General features: G+C 41.2%; 1 long non-coding RNA gene across 1 annotated transcript; it reads left to right on the top strand.

The window, feature by feature from the left end:
* The first annotated feature begins 2,957 nt into the window (after positions 1 to 2,957).
* LOC123725638 (uncharacterized) lies at positions 2,958 to 22,757 on the top strand. The gene is made up of 3 exons (XR_006758182.2): positions 2,958 to 3,263; positions 13,526 to 13,643; positions 22,382 to 22,757. It is a non-coding gene; the product is annotated as an uncharacterized LOC123725638 (long non-coding RNA).
* The last annotated feature ends 906 nt before the right edge of the window (positions 22,758 to 23,663 follow it).

Raw genomic sequence — 23,663 nt, 5'->3', positions numbered from 1 at the left:
GGTCCTCCAGATCTGGTTAGGCTGCCTGAAACGGCTGCATTTGGCTCTCTGGTTCTGGACTTTGTGGCTGAGATGACTGAAAAACATCCTCCGGCTCTGGGCTTGTTGCTGTGATGCACGCGATGGATGCCCCAGAGTTGGAGGGTGGATGACATGCAGACGAGGAGGCCCTTCCTTTTCCCCTCCTTCGGAGAATCACCCTAGATTTCCTCCTCCAGAATTTGCACCCTGTGAGCTCGCTTCAGTGGTTCACTCTGAGCCACTCTGTGGAGGTAGTCTATGCTTGCAGGCGTCAGCAACATGCTGCAGTTCCCGCTGCTCTCCTGGTATCCACACTTGATATGCTGACGATCCAAATGTCTTCTGTCTGATGAAGTAGAGACCTGATTACTCCATGAAATAATATCTCCAGCTACCTTACCTGGCATCATGCTGTTGAAGGCTATGGTCCTCTGTCCAATAATCATGGTCAAACACCTGGAAACGCACCAGTGCAATGTGTGACATGTGAAGGGTGAAGACCATGGTCTCCTCCCACATGGGGTTGAACCCTGCAATGGTACAGGGAAAGAACAAGACGATTAACTTCGATTGCATTTCCACAGCATTTTATGTGCTTTTCATTCAACAGAAATGTAATAGAACATCAAAATGCTTTCTTGAATGAGCATCTTGTTAAAATAAAATACAGAAGATAAATAGCTGTGAAATAGATCCCTTTCCTGCAGTCAAATGATCTAGTTGCCTCATGGGTGGAATGTTATTAATATTTGTTAGAATTTCATAATTAATAAACATACATTTTGTCTAAACGCCAAAAATCCAGTGTTTCTATGTCAAACAGTTTTGTTATACAGTATTTCAGTCTTCTGTTATGTACTGTATATAAAGTGTAATATTGGGATGGAAACTTAAAATTGAATACATTTCAACTCTATATCTGACATGGTACAGGTGTCTACATTTTTTTAAGCCCATAACCATGTGTGTGTGATATATACTTTTGTAGATTTGTTTAAGACTATCACACACCGTGTGACCCTGATTTAGCCCTCTGCATTAAAAGGTTGGTCAGGTCAATGCTCATCATTATCGTCCAACACACTTGTCTGCTGCTTACAGCAATCAATATCAAAATCAACAACAACAATGAAGAACCATCTTCACATACAACACACGAGTGACATGACTAAATGCCTTGCAGTATCCTTGGGCTCCCGAGTGGCACAGCGGTCCAAGGCACTGCATTTCAGTGCTTAGAGGTGTCACTACAGACACCCTGGTTCAAATCCAGGCTGTATCACAACCGGCTGTGATTGGGAGTCCCATAGGGTGGTGCACAATTGGCCCAGCATTGTCTGGGTTTGGCTGGTGTAGGCTGTCATTGTAAATACGAATTTGTTCTTAACTGACTTGCCTAGTTAAATAAAGGTTCAATAAAAAAAGAGGTCAATTGAGGTTGTCAGATATGTCTCAACTCCCCTCAATCCACCAGCAGCTGCTGCCCACTAATGATCTTCAGCACCAGCTGAGTCTTCTTTTGTCCTGGCAGAGGGTCACTGTAGGGTTAAAGAAACCTGGGCAACACAGAAGGTAACATTCAGCCAGCAAACTCGTAGCTCAAGAAACAACTGCTGTATATTTCTAGTGTTAAACTTTATAATCAGTTTGGTCAAATGCTTTAATTAAGCGATAAGGCACCAGGAGGTGTGGTATATGGCCAATATACCACGGCTAAGGACTGTTCTTATGTACAATGCAGAGCGGAGTGCCTGGATACAGCCCTTAGCCGTGGTATATTGGCCATATATCACAAACCCCGGAGGTGCCTTATTGCTATTATAGACTGGTTACCAATGTAATTAGAGCAGTAAAAAGAAAAGTTTTTTCATACCTGTGGTATACGGCCTGATACGGCTGTCAGCCAATTAAAATTCAGGGCTCAAACTACCCAGTTTATAAGTGCAAATATAAACTGGGTGGTTCGAGCCCTGAATGTTGATTGGCTGAAAGCCATATACCATGGGCATGACAAAAAAAAAGTTTTACTCTTTTATTTAAGTTGGTAACCAGTTTATAATAGCAATAAGGCTCCTCAGGGGTTTGTGGTATTTGCACGACAAACCGTGCCAATATATCCTCCAAACAGCGGCTTGGAGAGCATTATCACTTTTATACAACAGGTTACCAACATATTCAAATAATGATTGACAGATTTTAATTAAAAACATTATTCTGATGAATTTACTCATACTATTTCATCCTTCCACAAGATATAGTCCCGAAACAAATCTAGGTTTGCTACCCAAGCCGACTGGTCGTTCGTCAGAGATGCGACCCAGTTGTTGAGTCTTTTTGTTCTGTATCTATGGACGCGACCCAGTCGTTTGTTCTAAATGTTCCATTGGCATTCTGGCTGGCAACGTTCTTATCCCTTGCTTGCCAACTGGCCAACTACGGCTAACTTACAGTCACGTCAAACAGTGGAGACAGAATAACAACAGTAGCTGCATTTGTTTAAGCTGTTTTCTAGTCACATTTATTTGGATACATCCATAACAATGAGCTAATAAAGCAGACAGCCATCTGTTTTGAGCCCCACATAAAAAACTATTTAAAAAAAAAAGTTTTTGGGGGGGACTTGCCTGTTTTGCATGTTATTTTGGCATTAATGCGTGTCACATATCAGTTCGCAAACAATGTATAAAAAAAATCTAGCATTGACTTAAAGCCGCATACAAACATGGTCTCTGACTAAGCAATCTTGGTATCAGCTATATAAAAACTGTGCATCGTCTGAAAAGGCTAGACTCAGCCTAACAGTCAGTCAAGACTGGTGGGCTGGGTTAGGGTTAGGGTTTTGAAATCTAAAAACAGCGCTAACCGGTTTTCCTCGTCTGTCTCATTCCACGGTGTGTTATTTGTTTGTGTTTTCTGTAAATGTGATACGAGAGAGTGTGAGGGAAGTATGTTTTGGGAATAGTACTGTGTGAATGAGAGTTTTGTGAGTGTATAAATAAGTGTTAATCTTACATTTGGATAAAAAGATATGTAGCGTTATCTTGGGGTTCCATTCAACACTGCCCATCATATAATATCACGGTGTGGTATTATTAAATGCTAGATGTTATTCTATAATTTCTGGAAGACTAGAGAACCGTTGAGAATTATTCCCATAGGGCAGTGTCCGAGAAACGAACGTTTTTGGGTTCCGCTGGGTGTGTATGGATGAGGAGTCGTTGGAAATGGAGTGATTCATTAATGTGAGTACCTAAGATTTTCACGTTATATATTGATTCTGTGAAGACATGAAAAAAATGTATGACAAACTGTATGTGTCTATAATCGATTACTAGAGATTTGATAAAGTAAATACTGGGAAAATAATAAGGTGCAACTTAAACAACTCATACGTAGACGTACCTAGGGTCTTTATGGATCATTTGATAGAGATAAGGTTAAAAGCATTATATGAATGTCTAAACGCTTATGTTATTTTTTCCGTCAGGGTAATACATTTAGAGAAAACTGCCCCTAATAGGCTGACCACACCGCTCGCGTCGCTTGCGCGAACGTTGCAAAATGCATTTAGAAATGCATGTTGTTCAATTATTTCACCCACACTGCTCGTGCACGCCAACGAGCGTCTGCGTTGCCAAGGTCTAAAATAGAAATCAGTTATATTTCTGACATGGAACCCAAACCGGCAACAGTTCGTCTTTCAATCACCTACGTGGTATAACCAATGAGGAGATGGCACGTGGGTATTTTCTTCTATAAACCAATGAGGAGATGGGAGAGGCAGGACTTGCAGCTCGATCTGCATCAGAAATAGGAATGACTTCTATTTTAGACCTTGGCAACGCAGACGCTCGTTGATGCGCGTGAGCAGTGTGGGTGCAATAATTGAACAACACAGATTCCTACATTTATTTTGCAACGCTCGCGCACACGACGCGAGCAGTGTGGTCAGCCTATGACGCAGATCGCGCTGCAAGTCCTGCCTCTCCCATCTCCTCATTGGTTTATAGAAGCAGGTATCCACGTGCCATCTCCTCATTGGTTATACCCACATGGGTGATTGAAAGACGAACTGTTTTGCCGGTTGTCGCGGTAATACTATGAAAGTTTAGATGCCAATCACCATATAAGGTCAACGATGAAAAAGCCTGGAAGGAAGAGAGATGACTAGAAACGATTCAGTTGAGCATTTAATGTGTGGATTATTTGTCGGAGTAGAGGACCTTGGGCATTTCAGGTAAAATAACACCTCAATGTTTATATCCCAGGACAAATTAGCTAGCAACAGCAAGCTAGCTAAATAGGACAAATTAGCTAGCAAGTGCAAGCTAGCTAGCTAAATTGCAATAAATGTTTAATGCTTTTCGACCTGTCCCCAAATTAATGTAATTGGTTGAGAGTTTGTTTGATATTTTAACCGGCGTGTCGTGATCGCGTTTGGTGTGGAGGGACAAAATGAATTTATGCACGATGGCGCACGCGCGCAGCCGGTATGGGTTCCGTGTAAGGCCTGAAAATGTGTTTTCGCAGTAAGAGATCAGATCCTATATTTATTGAATAAATCCTTTCCCCATGAAGTTGGTAACTTATAACGTAGTACAAAGTGTAATTTAGTTTTTCATCAATATGTTGTAACGAGCATGCTTTTGGGGCACAAAAAGCTGAAATGTAAGTTAGTGAATTTGTTATTTGCATAAAAAGATGAAGAAACTCGTATGCCAAACATCGCCACATTAGTAAACTATGTGGTAGAGTAGATTCTCAAGGAATTATTAAATGGTAAAGTACTACCGGTGAAACGAGAACATATTTGGGGGTTTCGAGAACAATGCGACTCAGGAAAGCCCTAGGAGTTTTAATCTCGCAAGACACACGATTTCGTTGTATTTTAATACACACTGCTCAAAAAAATAAAGGGAAAACTTAAACAACACAATGTAACTCCAAGTCAATCACACTTCTGTGAAATCAAACTGTCCACTTAGGAAGCAACACTGATTGACAATAAATTTCACATGCTGTTGTGCAAATGGAATAGACAACAGGTGGAAATTATAGGCAATTAGCAAGACACCCCCAATAAAGGAGTGGTTCTGCAGGTGGTGACCACAGACCACTTCTCAGTTCCTATGCTTCCTGGCTGATGTTTTGGTCACTTTTGAATGCTGGCGGTGCTTTCACTCTAGTGGTAGCATGAGACGGAGTCTACAACCCACACAAGTGGCTCAGGTAGTGCAGCTCATCCAGGATGGCACATCAATGCGAGCTGTGGCAAGAAGGTTTGCTGTGTTTGTCAGCGTAGTGTCCAGAGCATGGAGGCGCTACCAGGAGACAGGCCAGTACATCAGGAGACGTGGAGGAGGCCGTAGGAGGGCAACAACCCAGCAGCAGGACCGCTACCTCCACCTTTGTGCAAGGAGGAGCAGGAGGAGCACTGCCAGAGCCCTGCAAAATGACCTCCAGCAGGCCACAAATGTGCATGTCTGCTCAAACGGTCAGAAACAGACTCCATGAGGGTGGTATGAGGGCCCGACGTCCACAGGTGGGGGTTGTGCTTACAGCCCAACACCGTGCAGGACGTTTGGCATTTGCCAGAGAACACCAAGATTGGCAAATTCACCACTGGCGCCCTGTGCTCTTCACAGATGAAAGCAGGTTCACACTGAGCACGTGACAGACGTGACAGAGTCTGGAGACGCCGTGGAGAACGTTCTGCTGCCTGCAACATCCTCCAGCATGACCGGTTTGGCGGTGGGTCAGTCATGGTGTGGGGTGGTATTTCTTTGGGGGGCCGCACAGCCTTCCATGTGCTCGTCAGAGGTAGCATGACTGCCATTAGGTACCGAGATGAGATCCTCAGACCCCTTGTGAGACCATATGCTGATGCGGTTGGCCCTGGGTTCCTCCTAATGCAAGACAATGCTAGACCTCATGTGGCTGGAGTGTGTCAGCAGTTCCTGCAAGAGGAAGGCATTGATGCTATGGACTGGCCCGCCCGTTCCCCAGACCTGAATCCAATTGAGCACATCTGGGACATCATGTCTCGCTCCATCCACCAACGCCACGTTGCATCACAGACTGTCCAGGAGTTGGCGGATGCTTTAGTCCAGGTCTGGGAGGAGATCCCTCAGGAGACCATCCGCCACCTCATCAGGAGCATGCCCAGACATTGTAGGGAGGTCATACAGGCACGTGGAGGCCACACACACTACTGAGCCTCATTTTGACTTATTTTAAGGACATTACATCAAAGTTGGATCAGCCTGTAGTGTGGTTTTCCACTTTAATTTTGAGTGTGACTCCAAATCCAGACCTCCATGGGTTGATAAATTGGATTTCCATTGATTATTTTTGTGTGATTTTTGTTGTCAGCACATTCAACTATGTAAAGAAAAAAGTATTTAATAAGATTATTTCATTCATTCAGATCTAGGATGTGTTATTTTAGTGTTCCCTTTATTTTTTTGAGCAGTATATATTTATTGAATTGACGAAAGGGAGGAAGAGATAACAAGTGTAATTAAAGTGGCCTCCCTGTGAAAAGTAGAAGTTATGTTTGTTTTGACTATAATACATTTATTTTTATTATTAGTTCACCTGGTAACATAACGTTAGATGGAAAGACAGAGGTAGAGTACAGTAGAGATTATTCAGGGATTTTTGAGTTTAAGGGAAGAGATGTAGACTAGTGAAGGTGACAAAGGAAAGTAAGTAAATAGGAAAGTAAGGATTTCGGATTGAATTGTTTGGATTGGTTAAGAATTGGCTGATGTATTTTCTACATTTGGGGCAATACAAGTTCATCTTAAAATAACAGATGTTTAATGAGTGTGAAGCAGAGGTTGGTATTAAAAATATAGAGTAATTTTGATGAGGATTGATGGTAACTTAATGAGTGTTGACTGTATGTGAATGGTAATGTTATTACTGTTTTTTTGATAGCACTCTAATGATGCGATATTTCAGTAATTTGAAAGCTGAGGTTTCAATTCAAGGTTAAATGATGAGTAGAGGGATTTAGTGTTAAAGAGGAGTTACCAGGTTACATAAGGCCTGGCCATTTTTGTTTGTTTTTGCCATATGGTTTACCACACACACACCAGCACACACACACACAACTTACTGGTTATGAATATGGGTTAGTGCCTAGGTATCTTAAAGGGGCACACACACATATGGACTTTTCAGAAGTATTTTTTTTTTCTTCTGAGTTTTAATTGAACATGTGAATTATTTTGATAAAAATGTACTGAAGAAACTTACGGTAAATCTGGGATACGAATTCTACCACATGTTTGACTGTTTTTTAGATAATTGGTCTAATAGAGAAAGTAACACTTCCTGACTTTCTAGTGTGGTTTGATTACCCTCACTGGAATGCCGAGAGACATTGGATGATGATTTAAAGGTATATTTTTACTATGAAGTTATGGGTACAAGTTTTATGGCGTTTTTAAGGGTAGTATTTCGAATTTTATTTGTGGTGTTGTTTTTACACATTAGTCACTATGGTGAATTATGTGTCAAGATGGGGGAATTACTTGTTTTTTGGGATGGATGTTTACACACCTTGAGTGATATGTAGGGATGTATTGAGTGATTTATGAAGGAGTGTATTGTTGCGTCGTGTCTTTGGCATCATTAAAACGGAAGACATGTTTAGCAAATAACTCTGTAATTATTATTACGCGATTAAACTGATTCATCGTGTAACTGTAATTAACTAGGAGGTCGGGGCACCAAGGAAAATATTCAGATTACCAAAGTTAGAATTTTCCTAATATAACTTTCAGATATTATAATATCTGATCGATTAGTCTCCTGGTTAATGATGTTATTTACCTCGTCAGTCTCATTCCAAACGTCGTAAATTGTTGGTTATCTGCACGAACCCAGTCTTCACTATGAGTCATACATCAATTGTCTTAAAATCATTTATTTACTAATCTAAGTAATTCACAGAAATGCATAACAAACAGTAGGTATCGTTACAAAGAAATGATAAAGGAATGTGCCCTGGTGGGCTAAACCGGCATGGCGGCTTGTTAGACAAAAGGGGAGTGTGGGTCAGCTGAGAAGGCACTACAGAGTTGATAAATATTAACAATTGAAATGCTAATCCTTTGCACATGAACGCTCACTCATTCGGGAACAATTGCAATCAATATATATATATTTACGCTCAGTGTGTCGTCGGGATCTTTGTTGGAGAGTTTTGTTCTGTTGGAGAGGTTGTCCTCGCATTCTCTCTCTCTCTCCCTCTCGGTTAGAATGGCTATTTCAAAGTGACATTCATTAATGTCGTTATAGGATGGATGTTTCGTCTGGTCTTCTCGTTCAATGATACCGAATTCCTAGCTGCAGACTAGTAATTAATATCAAAGACTTGTTATTATTCTGTCAGTATCAATAGTCTAAGAGTTTAATCACGTGGTCCATGGTTAAAGTTCAGTAGAGGAATGCATGGTCAAACCTTGGCCCTCTCGTTCTCGAGGTAAGCTGGTCTGGTGATAGAAACCCTGGGTGGGGGTTATATTCGGACTACAGAAAAAGGCTATCTCATGACGCCTGGTCCTGTCTGTGTCCCTGGGGGCGTGCCGATGACTTGGTAAAACTTTGAACAGAAAATACAATTCTCTCACATTAACCTCTCTTGGGCAGGTGGGACACTAGCGTCCCACCCACAGTTCACACTATTCAACAGCCAGTGAAAAATCAGAGCGCCAAATTCAAATCAACAAAATGTCATAATTCAAAGTTCTCAAACATACGACTATTTTACACTATTTTAAAGGTGCACTTCTTCTTAATGTAACCACATTGTCCGGTTTCAAAAAGGCTTTACGGCGAAAGCATAAAGTTAGATTATGTTAGGACAGGTACAACACAAGAAAAACCACACAGCCATTTTCCAAGCAGGAGAGGGGTCACAAATACCAGAAATTCAGCTAAAATTAAGCACTAACCTTTGACGAACTTCATCAGATGACACTCCTAGGACTCAATGATAGACAATACACGTATGTTTTGTTCGATAAAGTCCATATTTATATAAAAAAACAGCATTTTACATTGGCGTGTGATGTTTAGAAAATATTTTGCCTCCAATACTGCCGGTGAACCAGCACAACAATTTACAAAAATACTCATCATAAACATTGATAAAATATTAAACTGTTATTCAAAGAATTTTAGATAACCATCTCCTTTATGCAACCGCTGTGACAGATTTCAAAAAAGCTTCACGGGGAAAGCACACTTTGCAATAATCTGAGTACGGCGCTCAGAAACATACACTAGGCAATACAGATACCCGCCATTTTGGAGTCATCTAAAATCATAAATAGCATTATAAATATTCACTTACCTTTGATCTTCATCAGAAGGCACTTCCAGGTCCACAATAAATGTTTTGTTTGATAAAGTCCATAATTTATGTCCAAATACCTCCTTGTTGTTTGCGCGTTCAGTAAGCTACTCCAAATTTAGGAAGCGCGCCCAAAATTTCACGACAAAAGGTTTTAAAAAAGTTATATTTACGTTCGTTGAAACATGTCAAACGTTGTATAGCATCAATCTTTAGGGCCTTTTTAACATAACTTCAATAATATTCCAACTGGACGATTCCAATGTCTTAAAACGTTTTGGAACACAGCTACCTCATCACGTGAATGCGCGCCAATGAACTCATGTCCTTCCCTGAGTCACCAACTCCCTGGCCTTATTGTTCGCTCTCTGTTCACTGCAAAAGCCTGAAACTAGGTTCTAAAGACTGTTGACATCTAGTGGAAGCATTAGGAAGTGCAAAATGAACCCTAAGTCACTGTGTTGGATAGGCAATGACTTGAAAAGACAACAAGCTCCAGATTTTCCACTTCCTGGTTAGATTTTTCTCAGGTTTTTGCCTGCCGTATGAGTTCTGTTATACTCAGACATCATTCAAACAGTTTTAGAAACTTCAGAGTGTTTTCTATCCAAATCTACTAATAATATGCATATTTTAGTTCCTGGGCCCAAGTAGTAGGCCGTTTAATTTGGGTACGTTTTTCATCCGTCCGTGAAAATACTGCCCCCAACCCAAGAGAGGTTAACATCTTACAAGCATCCCAACATATTCCAAATAGCTTTATCCTTATTCATTAATTTCATACAACCATTAGATGTAAATCTCACAACTGAGGCTATGATATAAACAGAGCCATGGTAATGTGGCCGTATTGTCTCTCATGAGTTTCACAAAATTGTACCTAACGGACCAGTTCGTAGCTGGATTCTTCACCGATCTTTTATACCTTCTCCAGAACATGAATGTCGTTCGGTTCTCCAGTCCTGTGAGGTGGAAGAATTCCTTTGTCTCTCCATGAAAACACCCTGTCTTTATACTGTGGCCATGAGGTGGGACATTTTCTTAGGAATTTACGACCCCTTCTGACCACAGCAGCCTGGGTGTAGGAGACAGAGGGAGATGGTGAAGTGCAGGGGAAGGGGGTCAACTGTGCTCGCTATACCCAAAGAGGGCAACGTCATGACAGTAGTTTGTTCTGTTCTCATCAGATTGGGTCTGCTGATGATCAGCATAACATCCTGACTCTGTGACTGATCCTATGGCTGCGGTGATAGTTGACAGAGTGATAAGGGAGTATAAGCTAATTTGAAACATTGTTTCAACAGAATGTGATATTTTTTGGTGTTTTAGAGATTTGCATTAAGAATATTGGTAGTAGTAATAATTTGTCATATGAACTGAATTGTTCTGATTTGTCCTTTCTTGAGGTTATGGTGGAGATGGTATCTAGATGCATAGGCGGGATAATTTGACCAAACAGGGTGTAGACATCAAAACCCCCTCTAACTGGCTGAAGAAATGACGTTCCCTATGGCCCTGTCCTGCACCACTTCTATCGAGAGACCTTAGCCAGCATCCGGTGTACAGCATCCAGTTGAAGTTATCAAATGCCTTTTCTTTCAGGAGTGAAAAAGAAGTCCACGTGGAGTGAACATGGGGAGAGAGAGATCCGTTCCAAAACTTATCTCATATTGCTGGTACACTGGTTGGCAAATGGACAAGACATAATGAGTTGTGGTGGGATTCTGGTGAGACATTGAAATTGGGACATTATCATGGGCCATCCACTTCGAACTGTGAAGCTATCTGAAGAAGAAAATGAAGAGAAATGCCAGAAGATTGAGTGTCGGAGAAGAGAGGGGGTTGGTCAACTATACCCGTAATTGATTTAGACTACACACTGCTACATTTATAGTGATTTAGACTGCACACTGCTAAATGTATAGTGATTTTAGACTACACACTGCTAAATGTACAGTGATTTAGACTGCACACTGCTACATTTATATTGATTTAGGCTAAGAATGCATTGAGATACTGATCTGTAATTATAGCCCTGAAGAGGAACGTAATACTAGAATTATGAGATGAATATATTGTATGGAGATATAACTGTACATTCTGCCAGTGTTAAATTGAGGGTTTTTGATTTTGGGTGATTAAACCAAAGTGAATCACTGAGCGATGTCATTCTAAATTTTGGTTGGATAATTAATTAGGTTTTAATTAGGATTTGGAAACTGAATGATTTCACTGACCTATTCCTGACTACATCCCAGATGAGGACCCCAATTCTGAGCATAAGGACCCAGATGTGGACTCGTGTTCCTACTATATGTACAAGGTGCACAGAGAGGGGTGTCTGTCACTGATGTAGGAAGGGTTCAAAATGGGATGGACATCTTTTTTCATGCTGACCCTTATCTTTGTGCATAGTGCCAGTGTGGTGATTGTCATATTTCCTGTAATGAAGATTGTGTGTGATTTTATGTTCCATTTTCTGTTCCAGATTGAATGTGTTTAGATAAGAAAGGTCTAAAACTCAGCAACGCAAAGACAGGTTGTTTACTATGCTGGGCTGACGGTCTCATTATTGCAATTACCGTAAATTCCGGACTATAAGCCGCAACTTTTTTCCCAGGCTTTTTGAACCTCGCGGCTTAAACAATGACGCGGCTAATATATGGATTTTTCCCGCTTTCAATTTTTTTTCTCCAAAAAAACACATTCTGTGACGTGCTCAGTTTTTTGGCGGCATGAAGCTTTCATTAGACCAATGAAATTGCCGAACGGTTACGGTCAAACAACTTTTGTTTACTGTTTAGATTAAGTCGAGCGCTCTCAAACTTCCCATCATTCTGATTACGGTAGTCATTTTGTCACCCTCATCATGGCAAAGACACGGAGAAATGCTTATGATGCAGCTTTCAAGTTGAAGGCGATTGATCTGGCTGTTAGAATAGGAAATAGAGCTGCTGCACGGGAGCTTGGTCTTAATGAGTCGATGATAAGACATTGGAAACAGCAGCGTGAGGAATTGACTCAGTGCAAAAAGACAACTAAAGCTTACTGTTAATTTTTTTATTTTTTGTTACAAGCCGTGTTTCGTTAAAGCCTATTTATTTTTGTTACAAGCCGTGTTTCGTTAAAGCCTGTGTAAAGTTAATTTGTTTCAATGTACCGGTAGGCACCTGCGGCTTATAGACATGTGCGGCTTATTTATGTTCAAAATAATAGTTTTTTATTTTTATTCAGTGGGTGTGGCTTATATTCAGGTGCGCTTAATAGTCCGGAAATTACGGTAATCAATATTAAATAAAGATGATTGTTTGAAGAAATGACCAAGTCTCTCAGTACTGAATTTCCATGACACGTTGCACCGTGATTAGCTCAGTGTTCTGTCACTCATGGGGACACTACGTCACCGCCAAGTCTAAGGGTAGAGCTAGAACATTCTAGCCCCTTGGGTGCTGCCAGAGAGTTACATTAGAAGTGCCCATCCAAGAAGGCTCAAGGTCATTGGCCACAGATAAAATTACGTCAAATCACATATGTACAGTAGCTTTGATTGGACTGATCATGTCAACATTATACTTTTAAAATCTTAGCTAGCAGTTATCATCATGAATCAAGTTGACAATCTACTGGCAAATCCTTTTTAATCCTTGTCATATGAAGAGAAATAATGAGAAATTATAGATAAAACATATCGGTGCTCTTCGGCTATTGGACATAAACATTACACAACAAGTTGGAAATCGCAAATTCAACAATAAGTTGTTTGGAAGGAATCAGTGACAGTGCGTAACTGCAAGCATTGCAAAGCAATCACTAGCCTGCTATTCAGTAGAGTGGCTGTGTGGTCCCAAATCTGGGATTAAGGGGCTCTTTCCAAGTTTAAAATTATAAACATTCAACATTGGAAAAACTGTCAATGAAAAATGATTTGTGCCACACTCAAAACAACGGTTAACTCGGAACTGCAAAAACTTGACTTCAGCGAGTTCAAGACAACTGGGAAGTTGGGAATAAATGAGCTCTGACTGGGAAAATACGTTTTTAACGGTCATCCAACTCAGAATTGTAAATCTGGCCTCTTTCTAGAGCTACGACCTGAAAATCGAAGACGTCATCATAATTCAACCTTCTTTTTTTCAGAGTTTCCAGTTGTTTTGAAAATACCATAAATCCAGAGAATGCAAGACTTTGATGACAAAATTTACCCACGAAGGACCACCGCACCACCTTCCTTTTCAAATGAGCACAGCACAACAAGGTGAGTCCAAAAGTGTATTGTATGCTTCTGCATAAATTATGTAATATGCCAGGGAGATATGTATACTGTAGCTAAGAAAGTAATACTAAGTATATGTTGTGTAGTACGATGTTAGTAGCCCATGTGCCTCACCCTAATAATTTGGTCTATTTAACCCTCTTAATTTCGCCTACTGTTCTGACTTGGTGGTGCACATGTAGCCTATAACCTGTTTTAGAGAAATGTAATCATCAAATATTGTAAGAGCTTTCATTGTATGCTTATATGCCCCCTTTATTTATCCTATGGTTCTGACTTGGTGTACAGGGAGAACACTAAGAATGGCCCATGTTCTGAATTATATCGCTGTACATTTCAAAAGTGCTAAACAAATAGTTATATTCAAATCAAATCAAATGTATTTATATAGCCCTTCTTACATTAGCTGATATCTCAAAGTGCTGTACAGAAACCCAGCCTAAAACCCCAAACGGCAAGCAATGCAGGTGTAGAAGCAACATTTACTACTTCCGTCCTAGCTCGCTCATTAATGTTTTAATCGAAATTACAGATTGCCTCTTATCCGCTTGTCATCTCCTTATGCCATAGTTTGTACATCTCATTTGTCATTAGAAACCACATTTGTCTAAGCAAGTCAGCCATATCAGCTATGTTTTTTTTAAAGGCAGTAATTGAGGCTGAATGAACTGTTTCACTGCCAGCCAAGGCTCCGCTGATAACCAGGTGTAGCAGTGGTAAGATGTTGGGACTGTTGGGACAGCTTTATGTAGGCCCTAACCGTTTGTGGGTACTGTTTGTGACCATTATAGTGCAATTGATGTATTGCTTAGTGTTGTTGTTTAGTGGCTTTGCTGGAATGCATCCCACTTTCTTTTTTTTTTTGCCCCACCAAGATTTACATGCTAAAATCGCCACTGGTCAGGATACTGTTGTTCAGAGGAGCTAGCCAACAACACAGCTAACACAATAACTTCAAACTGAAGCTGAAAAGACTGCAAACTAGCTGCACTTCGTTTCGTTTTACCTTTTTTCAATTTATATTTATTTGTATATATCCATAAAAATGATGCCAGTTGATTCATGATTTCGACTGTCTGAGAAATGCTGCCTGCCTCTCTCTCTCTCTCTCATTGTCACACCCTGATCTGTTTCACCTGTCTTTGTGAGTGTCTCCACCCCCTCCAGGTGTCGCCCATCTTCCCCATTATCCCCTGTGTATTCATACCTGTGTTCTCTGTTTGTCTGTTGCCAGTTCGTTTTGTTTCATCAAGCCTACCAGCATGTTTCCCTCTGTTCCTGTCTCTCGATTGTTCCTGTTTTCCCAGTGTTGACCTTTTCTGCCTGCCTGCCGTCCTGTACCTTTGCCCCACCTATCTGGATTACTGACCCCTGCCTGCCCTTGACCTGTCTTTTGCCTGTCCCTGTTGGATTAATAAACTGTTGTTACTTCAATGTTGTCTGCATCTGGGTCTTACCTGAAACGTGATACTCATCCCGATCCCTACATGTTCATTACTATGGGACAGCTGGAGATCGAATTTGAATATTAAAACAATATTGCAAATGTCGGAGAGACAGACAGCAAGGTTGATACAACTCTCCGCTGATGAAAAGTAAATGTTAGTTTAAAAGAAATGTGAGATAAGGTGTACATGCTTTTTATAATGGAGATCTTTATAACTTCCCTGCCTTGGCTGATGAGAGTGGATTGCGCAGTCAGATGGAACAGAGTAAATAGGCATTTTAACGTCATAGATTTAGCCAGTGGTAACTTGTGGAATAGACCCTGGCTGGAATGCGCTTTTAACCAATCAGCATTCAGGATTAGACCCACCCGTTGTACAAATGGCCAATATACCACGGCTAAGGGCTGTATCTAGGAACTCTGCTTTACATTGTGCCTAAGAACAGCCCTTAGCCACAGTATATTGGCCATATACCACACCCCCTTTGGCCTTATTGCGTAACTATATGGCCTCAACTATACAGCTAATGGCAGCTACCTGTGTTTTGTAATAGTACCCACCTCTATTCATGCACCTGGACATCAGCAAGAATCCACATTTGCCATTGTTTGAGAACTTGGCTCTGTTCAGTTCAAGCATGCGTGCCTCTGTTTGGTAATTCAGTGCAACTGAAAATATAAGATAAGCCACAGGAAATACATTTTGGAGTATGAACAAGGCAGTGCGTTTAGATGTTTGCCTCTAAATTGCCTTGTTGAATGCCTGCAAAAAGCAAAGCACTTTTAAGGTATTGTATGAGCAGGGTCTCTTATCCATATGACATCATGTGTTCCAGGAAGGCTGTGGGTTGAAGTTACTGGAGTCCACACGGTATCAGCTGTCTCTGGTTGAAGCGCACCAAATGAGCTGGCTTCAGAGCCATGATCTGCTTCACAATGCTCTCATTGAGGGGAAGACACTTGCCAACTGGTCATATACTGTACACTGCCAACCAGAAAACACATACGTGTAGGTTCACACACACTGACAACCAAGAGGTAGAAAGACTCCCATGCTGAAAGAACTTGTGATAGCGCTGTGCATGTTGAATGAGGAAGAAATTATTTTGTCTGAAAATGGATACTCCTCCCCACCTTGTGTTTCAATGTCATGGACCCGGACAGCCTTGGCGTACTTAACAAGGTCAGACAGTGCTCGGGATAACCTCATTATCTTCCCTTTCCTGAGGGCGAATAGGGGATGGGCAGACATAGCTGGATGCAGGGGTCAATCTAACACACCAGTTTCAAAGTTAAAGTAAATGGTTTGATAATAGTATGTCACGTTTGATTGGATTTACTTGTTGTTGTACACATTACCTTCTTTTTTCCCTCTCTAAATATAAGATATGAACAGTCAGCGTTTAGTGCAACAAGGGTCTTCCAGAAGGAGACATTTGTATTCTAACCAGAGCATGGAAAGATGTTAGAGCAGTAGAACACTGCCAGGCAATCACACAGGAGCGCAGATGTAGGCTGTAGAGGTTTTATACCTGTGGACAATATGTAAGAAAGGTACTATCTTGTCCCTTAAGGTACACTATTTGCTCTTTTAAGGTACGAACTGCAACGGTACAATTATGTACCTATAACTAATGGTACAATGGACACAGCTTACAGGGCACCACTATAGTGACAAGTGTTTGTACCCCTTTAAGTACAATTCTGTACCTTTTTTTTCTGAGAGTGTATGATGATAATGACTACATTTACACACTAGTAAAGGTGGTGAAGGGAGTTTGTGATTTGCATTTGTGCTGGTGAGGAAAGACTAATTTGCATGCTGGAGGGAATGGTGAAGAGGAGAGATGTTAATTTGCATAAACATGATTGGAAAGCGTGGTGTGGTGAAGCGAAGACTGGGTGGAGAGGGAGGGAGTTGTATGAGAGAATCAGCTGACCTTGCGTTTGAAGCTGCCCATGATATACCTGCATTTCTTGGGTTTGGGCTCATCTGCAGTACCGCTGCATTGCCCTGAAATAGTAAAACATATTCCAGATTCTAGATGGCCTGACGACTTAAACTGAATTATTGCTCTATGTTCGCTGCATACTTCAGTCTGAGACTGACATTATTGATGTCGTTTGTGATGACATCAAAATGGGCTGTTGTACAAAACAAAGTCATCAGCAATTGGACTATCTCTAACCATTCAAAGTATCAAAGCCAATGACACGTTTTCAGCATGCTCTGACCCAACCCATCGTTTCGGGGACCAATCAGAACAGTTAGAATGTGTCTGAATTCTAGAAATCACCTGGGAGGTAATCAGATCCAGACTCATTGCGGAGAAGAAACTAATGTCTGTGGGCTTGGCGGAGCGTTTGGCTGGAGCAAGGACTTTGGGTAGCCAAGCAAGACTCCCTGCAGAAACAATCAGCTATCAGCTATCAGCCATCCGCTATTTCACTGTCTGATGGAATACCCAATGGCTTCAGCATCATCTTATGACAGAGCACCTGATAGTATCATGTGGTATAAGACATAGCTACTTTATTAGTCCATGCCAGATGGGAGGGGATCTGGTGGGGACGGATCCCCTCCCATACACTGCAAAACAGCCATCAACTGAAAAAGTTCCAGACATTGGGCTATTATGCCACCTAGAGGGACTTAAGGAACACAGCAAATCTCCTGGGATATTTTTACTCAAAACATGTATATTTTGCCCTCAGTCTATTTTAGCCTAAACAGTAGTAACAGTCTTACATCTGTGTTCATCTGGATGTCATCTTTATCCTCATCTTCCTCTTCCCTACTGTCTTCCTCCGACACATCCCCTACCTCTGCATCATCGTCAATGTTAGCTGGGAGCTTCTTTCCCTACCTTATTATTTCAACAGAAGATGTTCAGTAATGTTATATTTATTGGGGTAACATTTCATGATTTGGAAATTGTCTCTATAAAAATGACTGAGTGCTTCCATTGGTTGAACAACAAATTGACAAAGTAAAGATGGCTCTACCTTGACTAGAACTTTCCTTTTCAGGAGCTCAGCTTTCAGCTTTCTGAATTCATTCATATTGACCGTAGATAGGTCCACCTTGTCCTGGAGTACCTCCATCAGAGACTCAGCCATCTTCTTCTGCTGGGGCACTGTGCAATGCTTCTCTATGGATAGGATAACTGGGTACCTGGGGATGCATGACACAGCCATAGAGATAGATACTCTACTGCCCAAAAGCCCGTTTTAGCATGCAGTGCCTTTGAGGACTTTCACAATTTCTAAGTAGTCAACTGGGTTGGAATTCCTATGGGTTAAGGAAGAATCACATAATTCCATGCAGGTCATCAGGAGTGATCAGCCAATGAATTATACTTTGAGCAAACATTCCACAACTGGAGGTGGCAGTAAATCGCCATCCTTTGCTTTATACCTGTTCAAACAACACACTCCACGTGGCAGTGTACATCTGTTCAGTTTGTTTACCAACTCATAAAAGTAGTAGAAGACGAAAATGGACTACTTCAAAATGGAGATGGCCTCAATGGTGCTGCCCATGCTCTCACATATGCCAGGACAGATGCAATGTTGCATCCTCTAACTATCTCTATGGGCTCAACATATTGGAATATAAAGTGAGTTGCCCATGAATGGTTTGCTATTGCTATCAATGCCTGGGCTGGATATGGTGACAAAATGAAGGTACTTGCTGATTCTTTGTAAAAGCATATTTGTTAATGGTTTCAATGAAGTCTTTGAGGAGGATCTTGGATGTCAGTGTGTAGCCATGATAAATAATAGATTCCCTGTCTGGTCCATCCAAGCAGTCCACTGTGAGTGAGTGAGTGAGTGAGTGAGTGAGTGAGTGAGTGAGTGAGTGAGTGAGTGATCGGGTGGTCGAGTGAGTGATCAAGTGAGTGATGAGGGTGGTATGTACTAGAGGTCGACCAATTATGATTTTTCAACGCCGATACCGATTTATTGGAGGACCAAAAAAAGCCGGTACCAATTAATCGGCCGATTTTTGAAAATGTATTTGTAATAATGACAATTACAACAATACTGAATGAACACTTATTTTAACTTAATATAATACATCAATAAAATAAATTTACCCTCAAATAAATAATGAAACATGTTCAATTTGGTTTAAATAATGCAAAAACCAAGTGTTGGAGAAGAAAGTTAAAGTGCAATATGTGCCATGTAAAAAAGCTAACGTTTAAGTTCCTTGCTCAGAACATGAGAACATATGAAAGCTGGTGGTTCCTTTTAACATGAGTCTTCAATATTCCCAGGTAAGAAGTTTTAGGTTGTAGTTATTATAGGAATTATTGGACTATTTCTCTCTATACGATTTGTATTTCATATACCTTTGACTATTGGATGTTCTTATAGGCATTATAGTATTGCCAGTGTAACAGTATAGCTTCCGTCCCTCTCCTCGCTCCTACCTGGGCTCGAACCAGGAACACATCGACAACAACCACCCTCGAAGCAGCATTACCCATGCAGAGCAATGGGAACAACTCCTCCAAGTCTCAGAGCGAGTGACGTTTGAAACGCTATTAGCGCGCACCCGCTAACTAGCTAGCCATTTCACATCGGTTACACCAGCCTAATCTTGGGAGTTGATAGGCTTGAAGTCATAAACAGCGCAATGCTTGAAGCACAGCGAAGAGCTGCTGGCAAAACGCACGAAAGTGCTGTTTGAATGAATGCTTACGAGCCTGCTGCTGCCTACCACCGCTCAGTCAGACTGCTCTATCAAATCATAGACTTAATTATAACATAATAACACACAGAAATACGAGCCTTTGGTCATTAATATGGTCGAATCCGGAAACTATCATCTCGAAAACAAAACGTTTTTCCTTTCAGTGAAATACAGAACCGTTCCGTATTTCATCTAACGGGTGACATCCCTAAGTCTAAATATTCCTGTTACATTGCACAACCTTCAATGTTATGTCATAATTACGTAAAATTCTGGCAAATTAGTTCACAATGATCCAGGCGGCCAAACTGCTGCATATACCCTGACTCTGTTGCAAGAGAAGTGACACATTTTCCCTAGTTAAAAGAAATTAATGTTAGCAGGCAATATTAACTAAATATGCAGGTTTAAAAATATATACTTGTGTATTGATTTTAAGAAAGGCATTGGTAAAAATCTGTCGTTCTGCCCCTGAACAAGGCAGTTAACCCACCGTTCCTAGGCCGTCATTGAAAATAAGAATGTGTTCTTAACTGACTTGCCTAGTTAAATAAAGGTTAATAAAATAAAATGGGCTTACTGAATAGCTCAATGACTTTCAATGTGGCATTGTCATTGGATGCCACCTTTTCAACAAGTCAGTTCATCAAACTTCTGCCCTGCTAGAGCTGCCGTGGTCAACTGTAAGTGCTATTATAGTAAAGTGGAAACTTCTAGGAGCAACAACGGCTAAGCCACAAAGAGGTAGGTCACAGAACGGGACTGCTGAAGCGTGTAAAAATCATCTGTCCTCAGTTGCAACACTCAGTAGTGAGTTCCAAACTGCCTCTGGAAGCCACGTCAGTACAAGAACTGTTCATCGGGAACTTCATGAAATGGTTTTCCATGGCCGAACAGCTGCACACAAGCCTAAGATCACCATGTGCAATGCCAAACGTCGGCTGGAGTGGTGTAAAGCTCGCCACCATTGGACTCTGGAGCAGGGGAAACGCGTTCTCTGGAGTGATGAATCACGCTTCACCATTTGGCAGTCAGACAGACAAACCTGGTTTTGGCGGATGCCAGGAGAACACTACCTGGCTGAATGCATAATGCCAACTGTAAAGTTTGGTGAGGGAGGAATAATGGTCTGGGGCTGTTTTTCATGGTTCGTGCTAGGCCCCTTAGTTCCAGTGAAGAGAAATCTTAACCCTACAGCATACAATGACATTCTAGACGATTCTGTGCTTCCAACTTTGTGGCAACAGTTCGGGGAAGGCCCTTTCCTGTTTCAGCATGCCAATGCCCCATGCACAAAGCGAGGTCCATACAGAAATGGTTTCTCGAGATCGGTGTGAAAGAACTTGACTGGACTGCACAGAGCCCTGACCTCAACCCCATCAAACACCTTTGGGATGAATTGGAACGCTGACTGCGAGCCAGGCCTCAGTGCTCTACCTCACTAATGCTCTTGTGGCTGAATGGAAGCAAGTCCCCGCAGCAATGTTCCAACATCTAGTGGAAAGCCTTCCCAGAAGAGTGGAGGCTGTTATAGCAGCAAAGGGGCAACAAACTCCCAACACACTTTAATTATTATACTCAGGTAGGCTAAATTACCTTTTTACAGAATGGTATTACAGAATTTGCAATTCCATATGTGGAAACATTTTAACACCACCTTTTCACATGTGAGGAGAATAACATTATTTCACCACCACATGTGAACTTGATATTTACTAAGAGTATGATTGTTTTTCACATGTGAACTTTTCACATGAGAAAGTTTTTCACGTGAAACTGCCATTCACATAAGGTGAAAACAAGATTTCTCCTTACATGTGAAAGGGTGGTGTTAACATGTGAACTCTAAATTTAATACATGTGAAAATATGGTTTCACATGTGATATTTTAGCTCAACATGTGAAAACAGCTATTTCATGTGAAAATGTGATGTTCACGTGTGAAACTGCAAATTTGACATGTTTTTTGTTGTTGTTGTAAGGGTGGGCCCAAAGGCTATTCTTTTAGGGCACAAAAGTACAGTACAGGGACAGAAAGCTCTGTTGTCACGTCCTGGCCAGTATAAGGGTTAATTGGTATTGTAGTTTGGTCAGGACGTGGCAGAGGGTATTTGTTTTATGTGGTTCAGGGTGGTGTTTTTGTAGTAAGGGCATTTGATTTAGTATTCCGGGGTTTTTGGGCACTGTTTGAAATTCACATATTTCTATGTTGATCTAGTTAGTTGTATGTCTATGTTTGGTTAATTGGGGTGGACTTCCAATTGAAGGCAGCTGTGTGGTGTTGCCTTTGATTGGAAGTCCTATATTAGTTTGGTGTGTTTAATTGTGGGAGATTGTTCTGAGTTTAGCCTTGTGCCTTGCCAGACTGTGTGTTGATCGTTCGGTCTCTTTTGTTATTTTGTTGTTCATTTTGGAGTTAATAAACCTCAAGATGAGCTTACATATACCTGCTGCGTTTTGGTCCTCCTTAACCAACGACAACCGTGACATCTGTGTTGTATGAGCACAAAGGCCATCTGATGTTAACCCCATGTGTGTATGTGTTCCTCCCTCCCTGTGGCTTGTCTGCAGCGGAGATGTGTATGTGCACCATGCAGACTGGCACCCAGATGACCAAACCGAAAGGAAATATGCGGCTGGTCAGGTTCTTCTACCTGGATGAACACAAGTCCTCAATCCGCTGGATGCCCTCCAGGAAGCATGATAAGGCTTAAAGTGAGTCACAGAAGGAATGTTTCAGATAGGGTTTCAGCCTATTACTTTGAGGAATACTCTTGTATTTCCACTTTGTCTACATGCAACCATTTACCAGTCCGATTCCATTTGAACACAATGTGCAAATGACAATACTGCATGTGTGTATTAGCTACCACCTAATTACTCATATAGATTAGACCGGTATGATATGTTATGTTTAGAATGGTTACATAAGACAGAAGGTTAGTTAAAGCAGAAAAGAAAGGGGGGGGGGGGGGGTGTGTTGGTTGGGGTGGATGGGTAGGCGTATAATAGGAACATCTAGCAACCCAAAGGTTGCGTGTTCGAATCTCATCACGGACAACTTCAGCATTTTAGATAATTAGCTTACTACTTTTTAGCTACTTTCAACCCTTTCTATAACCCTAACCGTAACCCTTTAACCTAAATCCTAACCTTAACCCCTGACCCTAATGTTAGCCACCTAGTTAATGTTAGCATTAGCCACCTAGCTAACATTAGTACAACAAATTGGAATTTGTAATATATCATACGTATTGCAAATTCGTAACATATTTTACAAATTGGAATTAGAAATGTATCATATGAAATGGATGGACATCCACAAATTAATACGTACCATACCAAACGTAACATATTTGTTAACATTTATTTAACAAGGCAAGTCAGTTAAGAACTAATTCTTATTTACAATGACGGCCTAGGAACAGTGGGTTAACTGCCTTGTTCAGGGGCAGAAGGACAGATTTTTACCTTGTCACCTCAGGGATTTGTTCTAGCAACCTTTTGGTTACTGGCCCAATGCTCTAACCACTAGGCTACCTGCCAGACCGAGGCTCTGCATCTGTCCTCGTGCTCCTAGATCTTAGTGCCGCTTTTGATACCATCGATCACCACATTCTTTTGGAGAGATTGGAAACCCAAATTGGTCTACATGGACAAGTTCTGGCCTGGTTTAGATCTTATCTGTCGGAAAGATATCAGTTTGTCTCTGTGAATGGTTTGTCCTCTGACAAATCAATTGTAAATGTCGGTGTTCCTCAAGGTTCCGTTTTAGGACCACTATTGTTTTCACTATATATTTTACCTCTTGGGGATGTCATTCGAAAACATAATGTTAAATTTCACTGCTATG

This window comes from Salmo salar, chromosome 12 (genome assembly GCF_965601325.2).
Source record: "Salmo salar chromosome 12, fSalSal1, whole genome shotgun sequence".
In the NCBI taxonomy this organism is placed as follows: Eukaryota; Metazoa; Chordata; class Actinopteri; order Salmoniformes; family Salmonidae; genus Salmo; species Salmo salar.
This window is presented reverse-complemented; position numbering and strand designations above follow the sequence as displayed.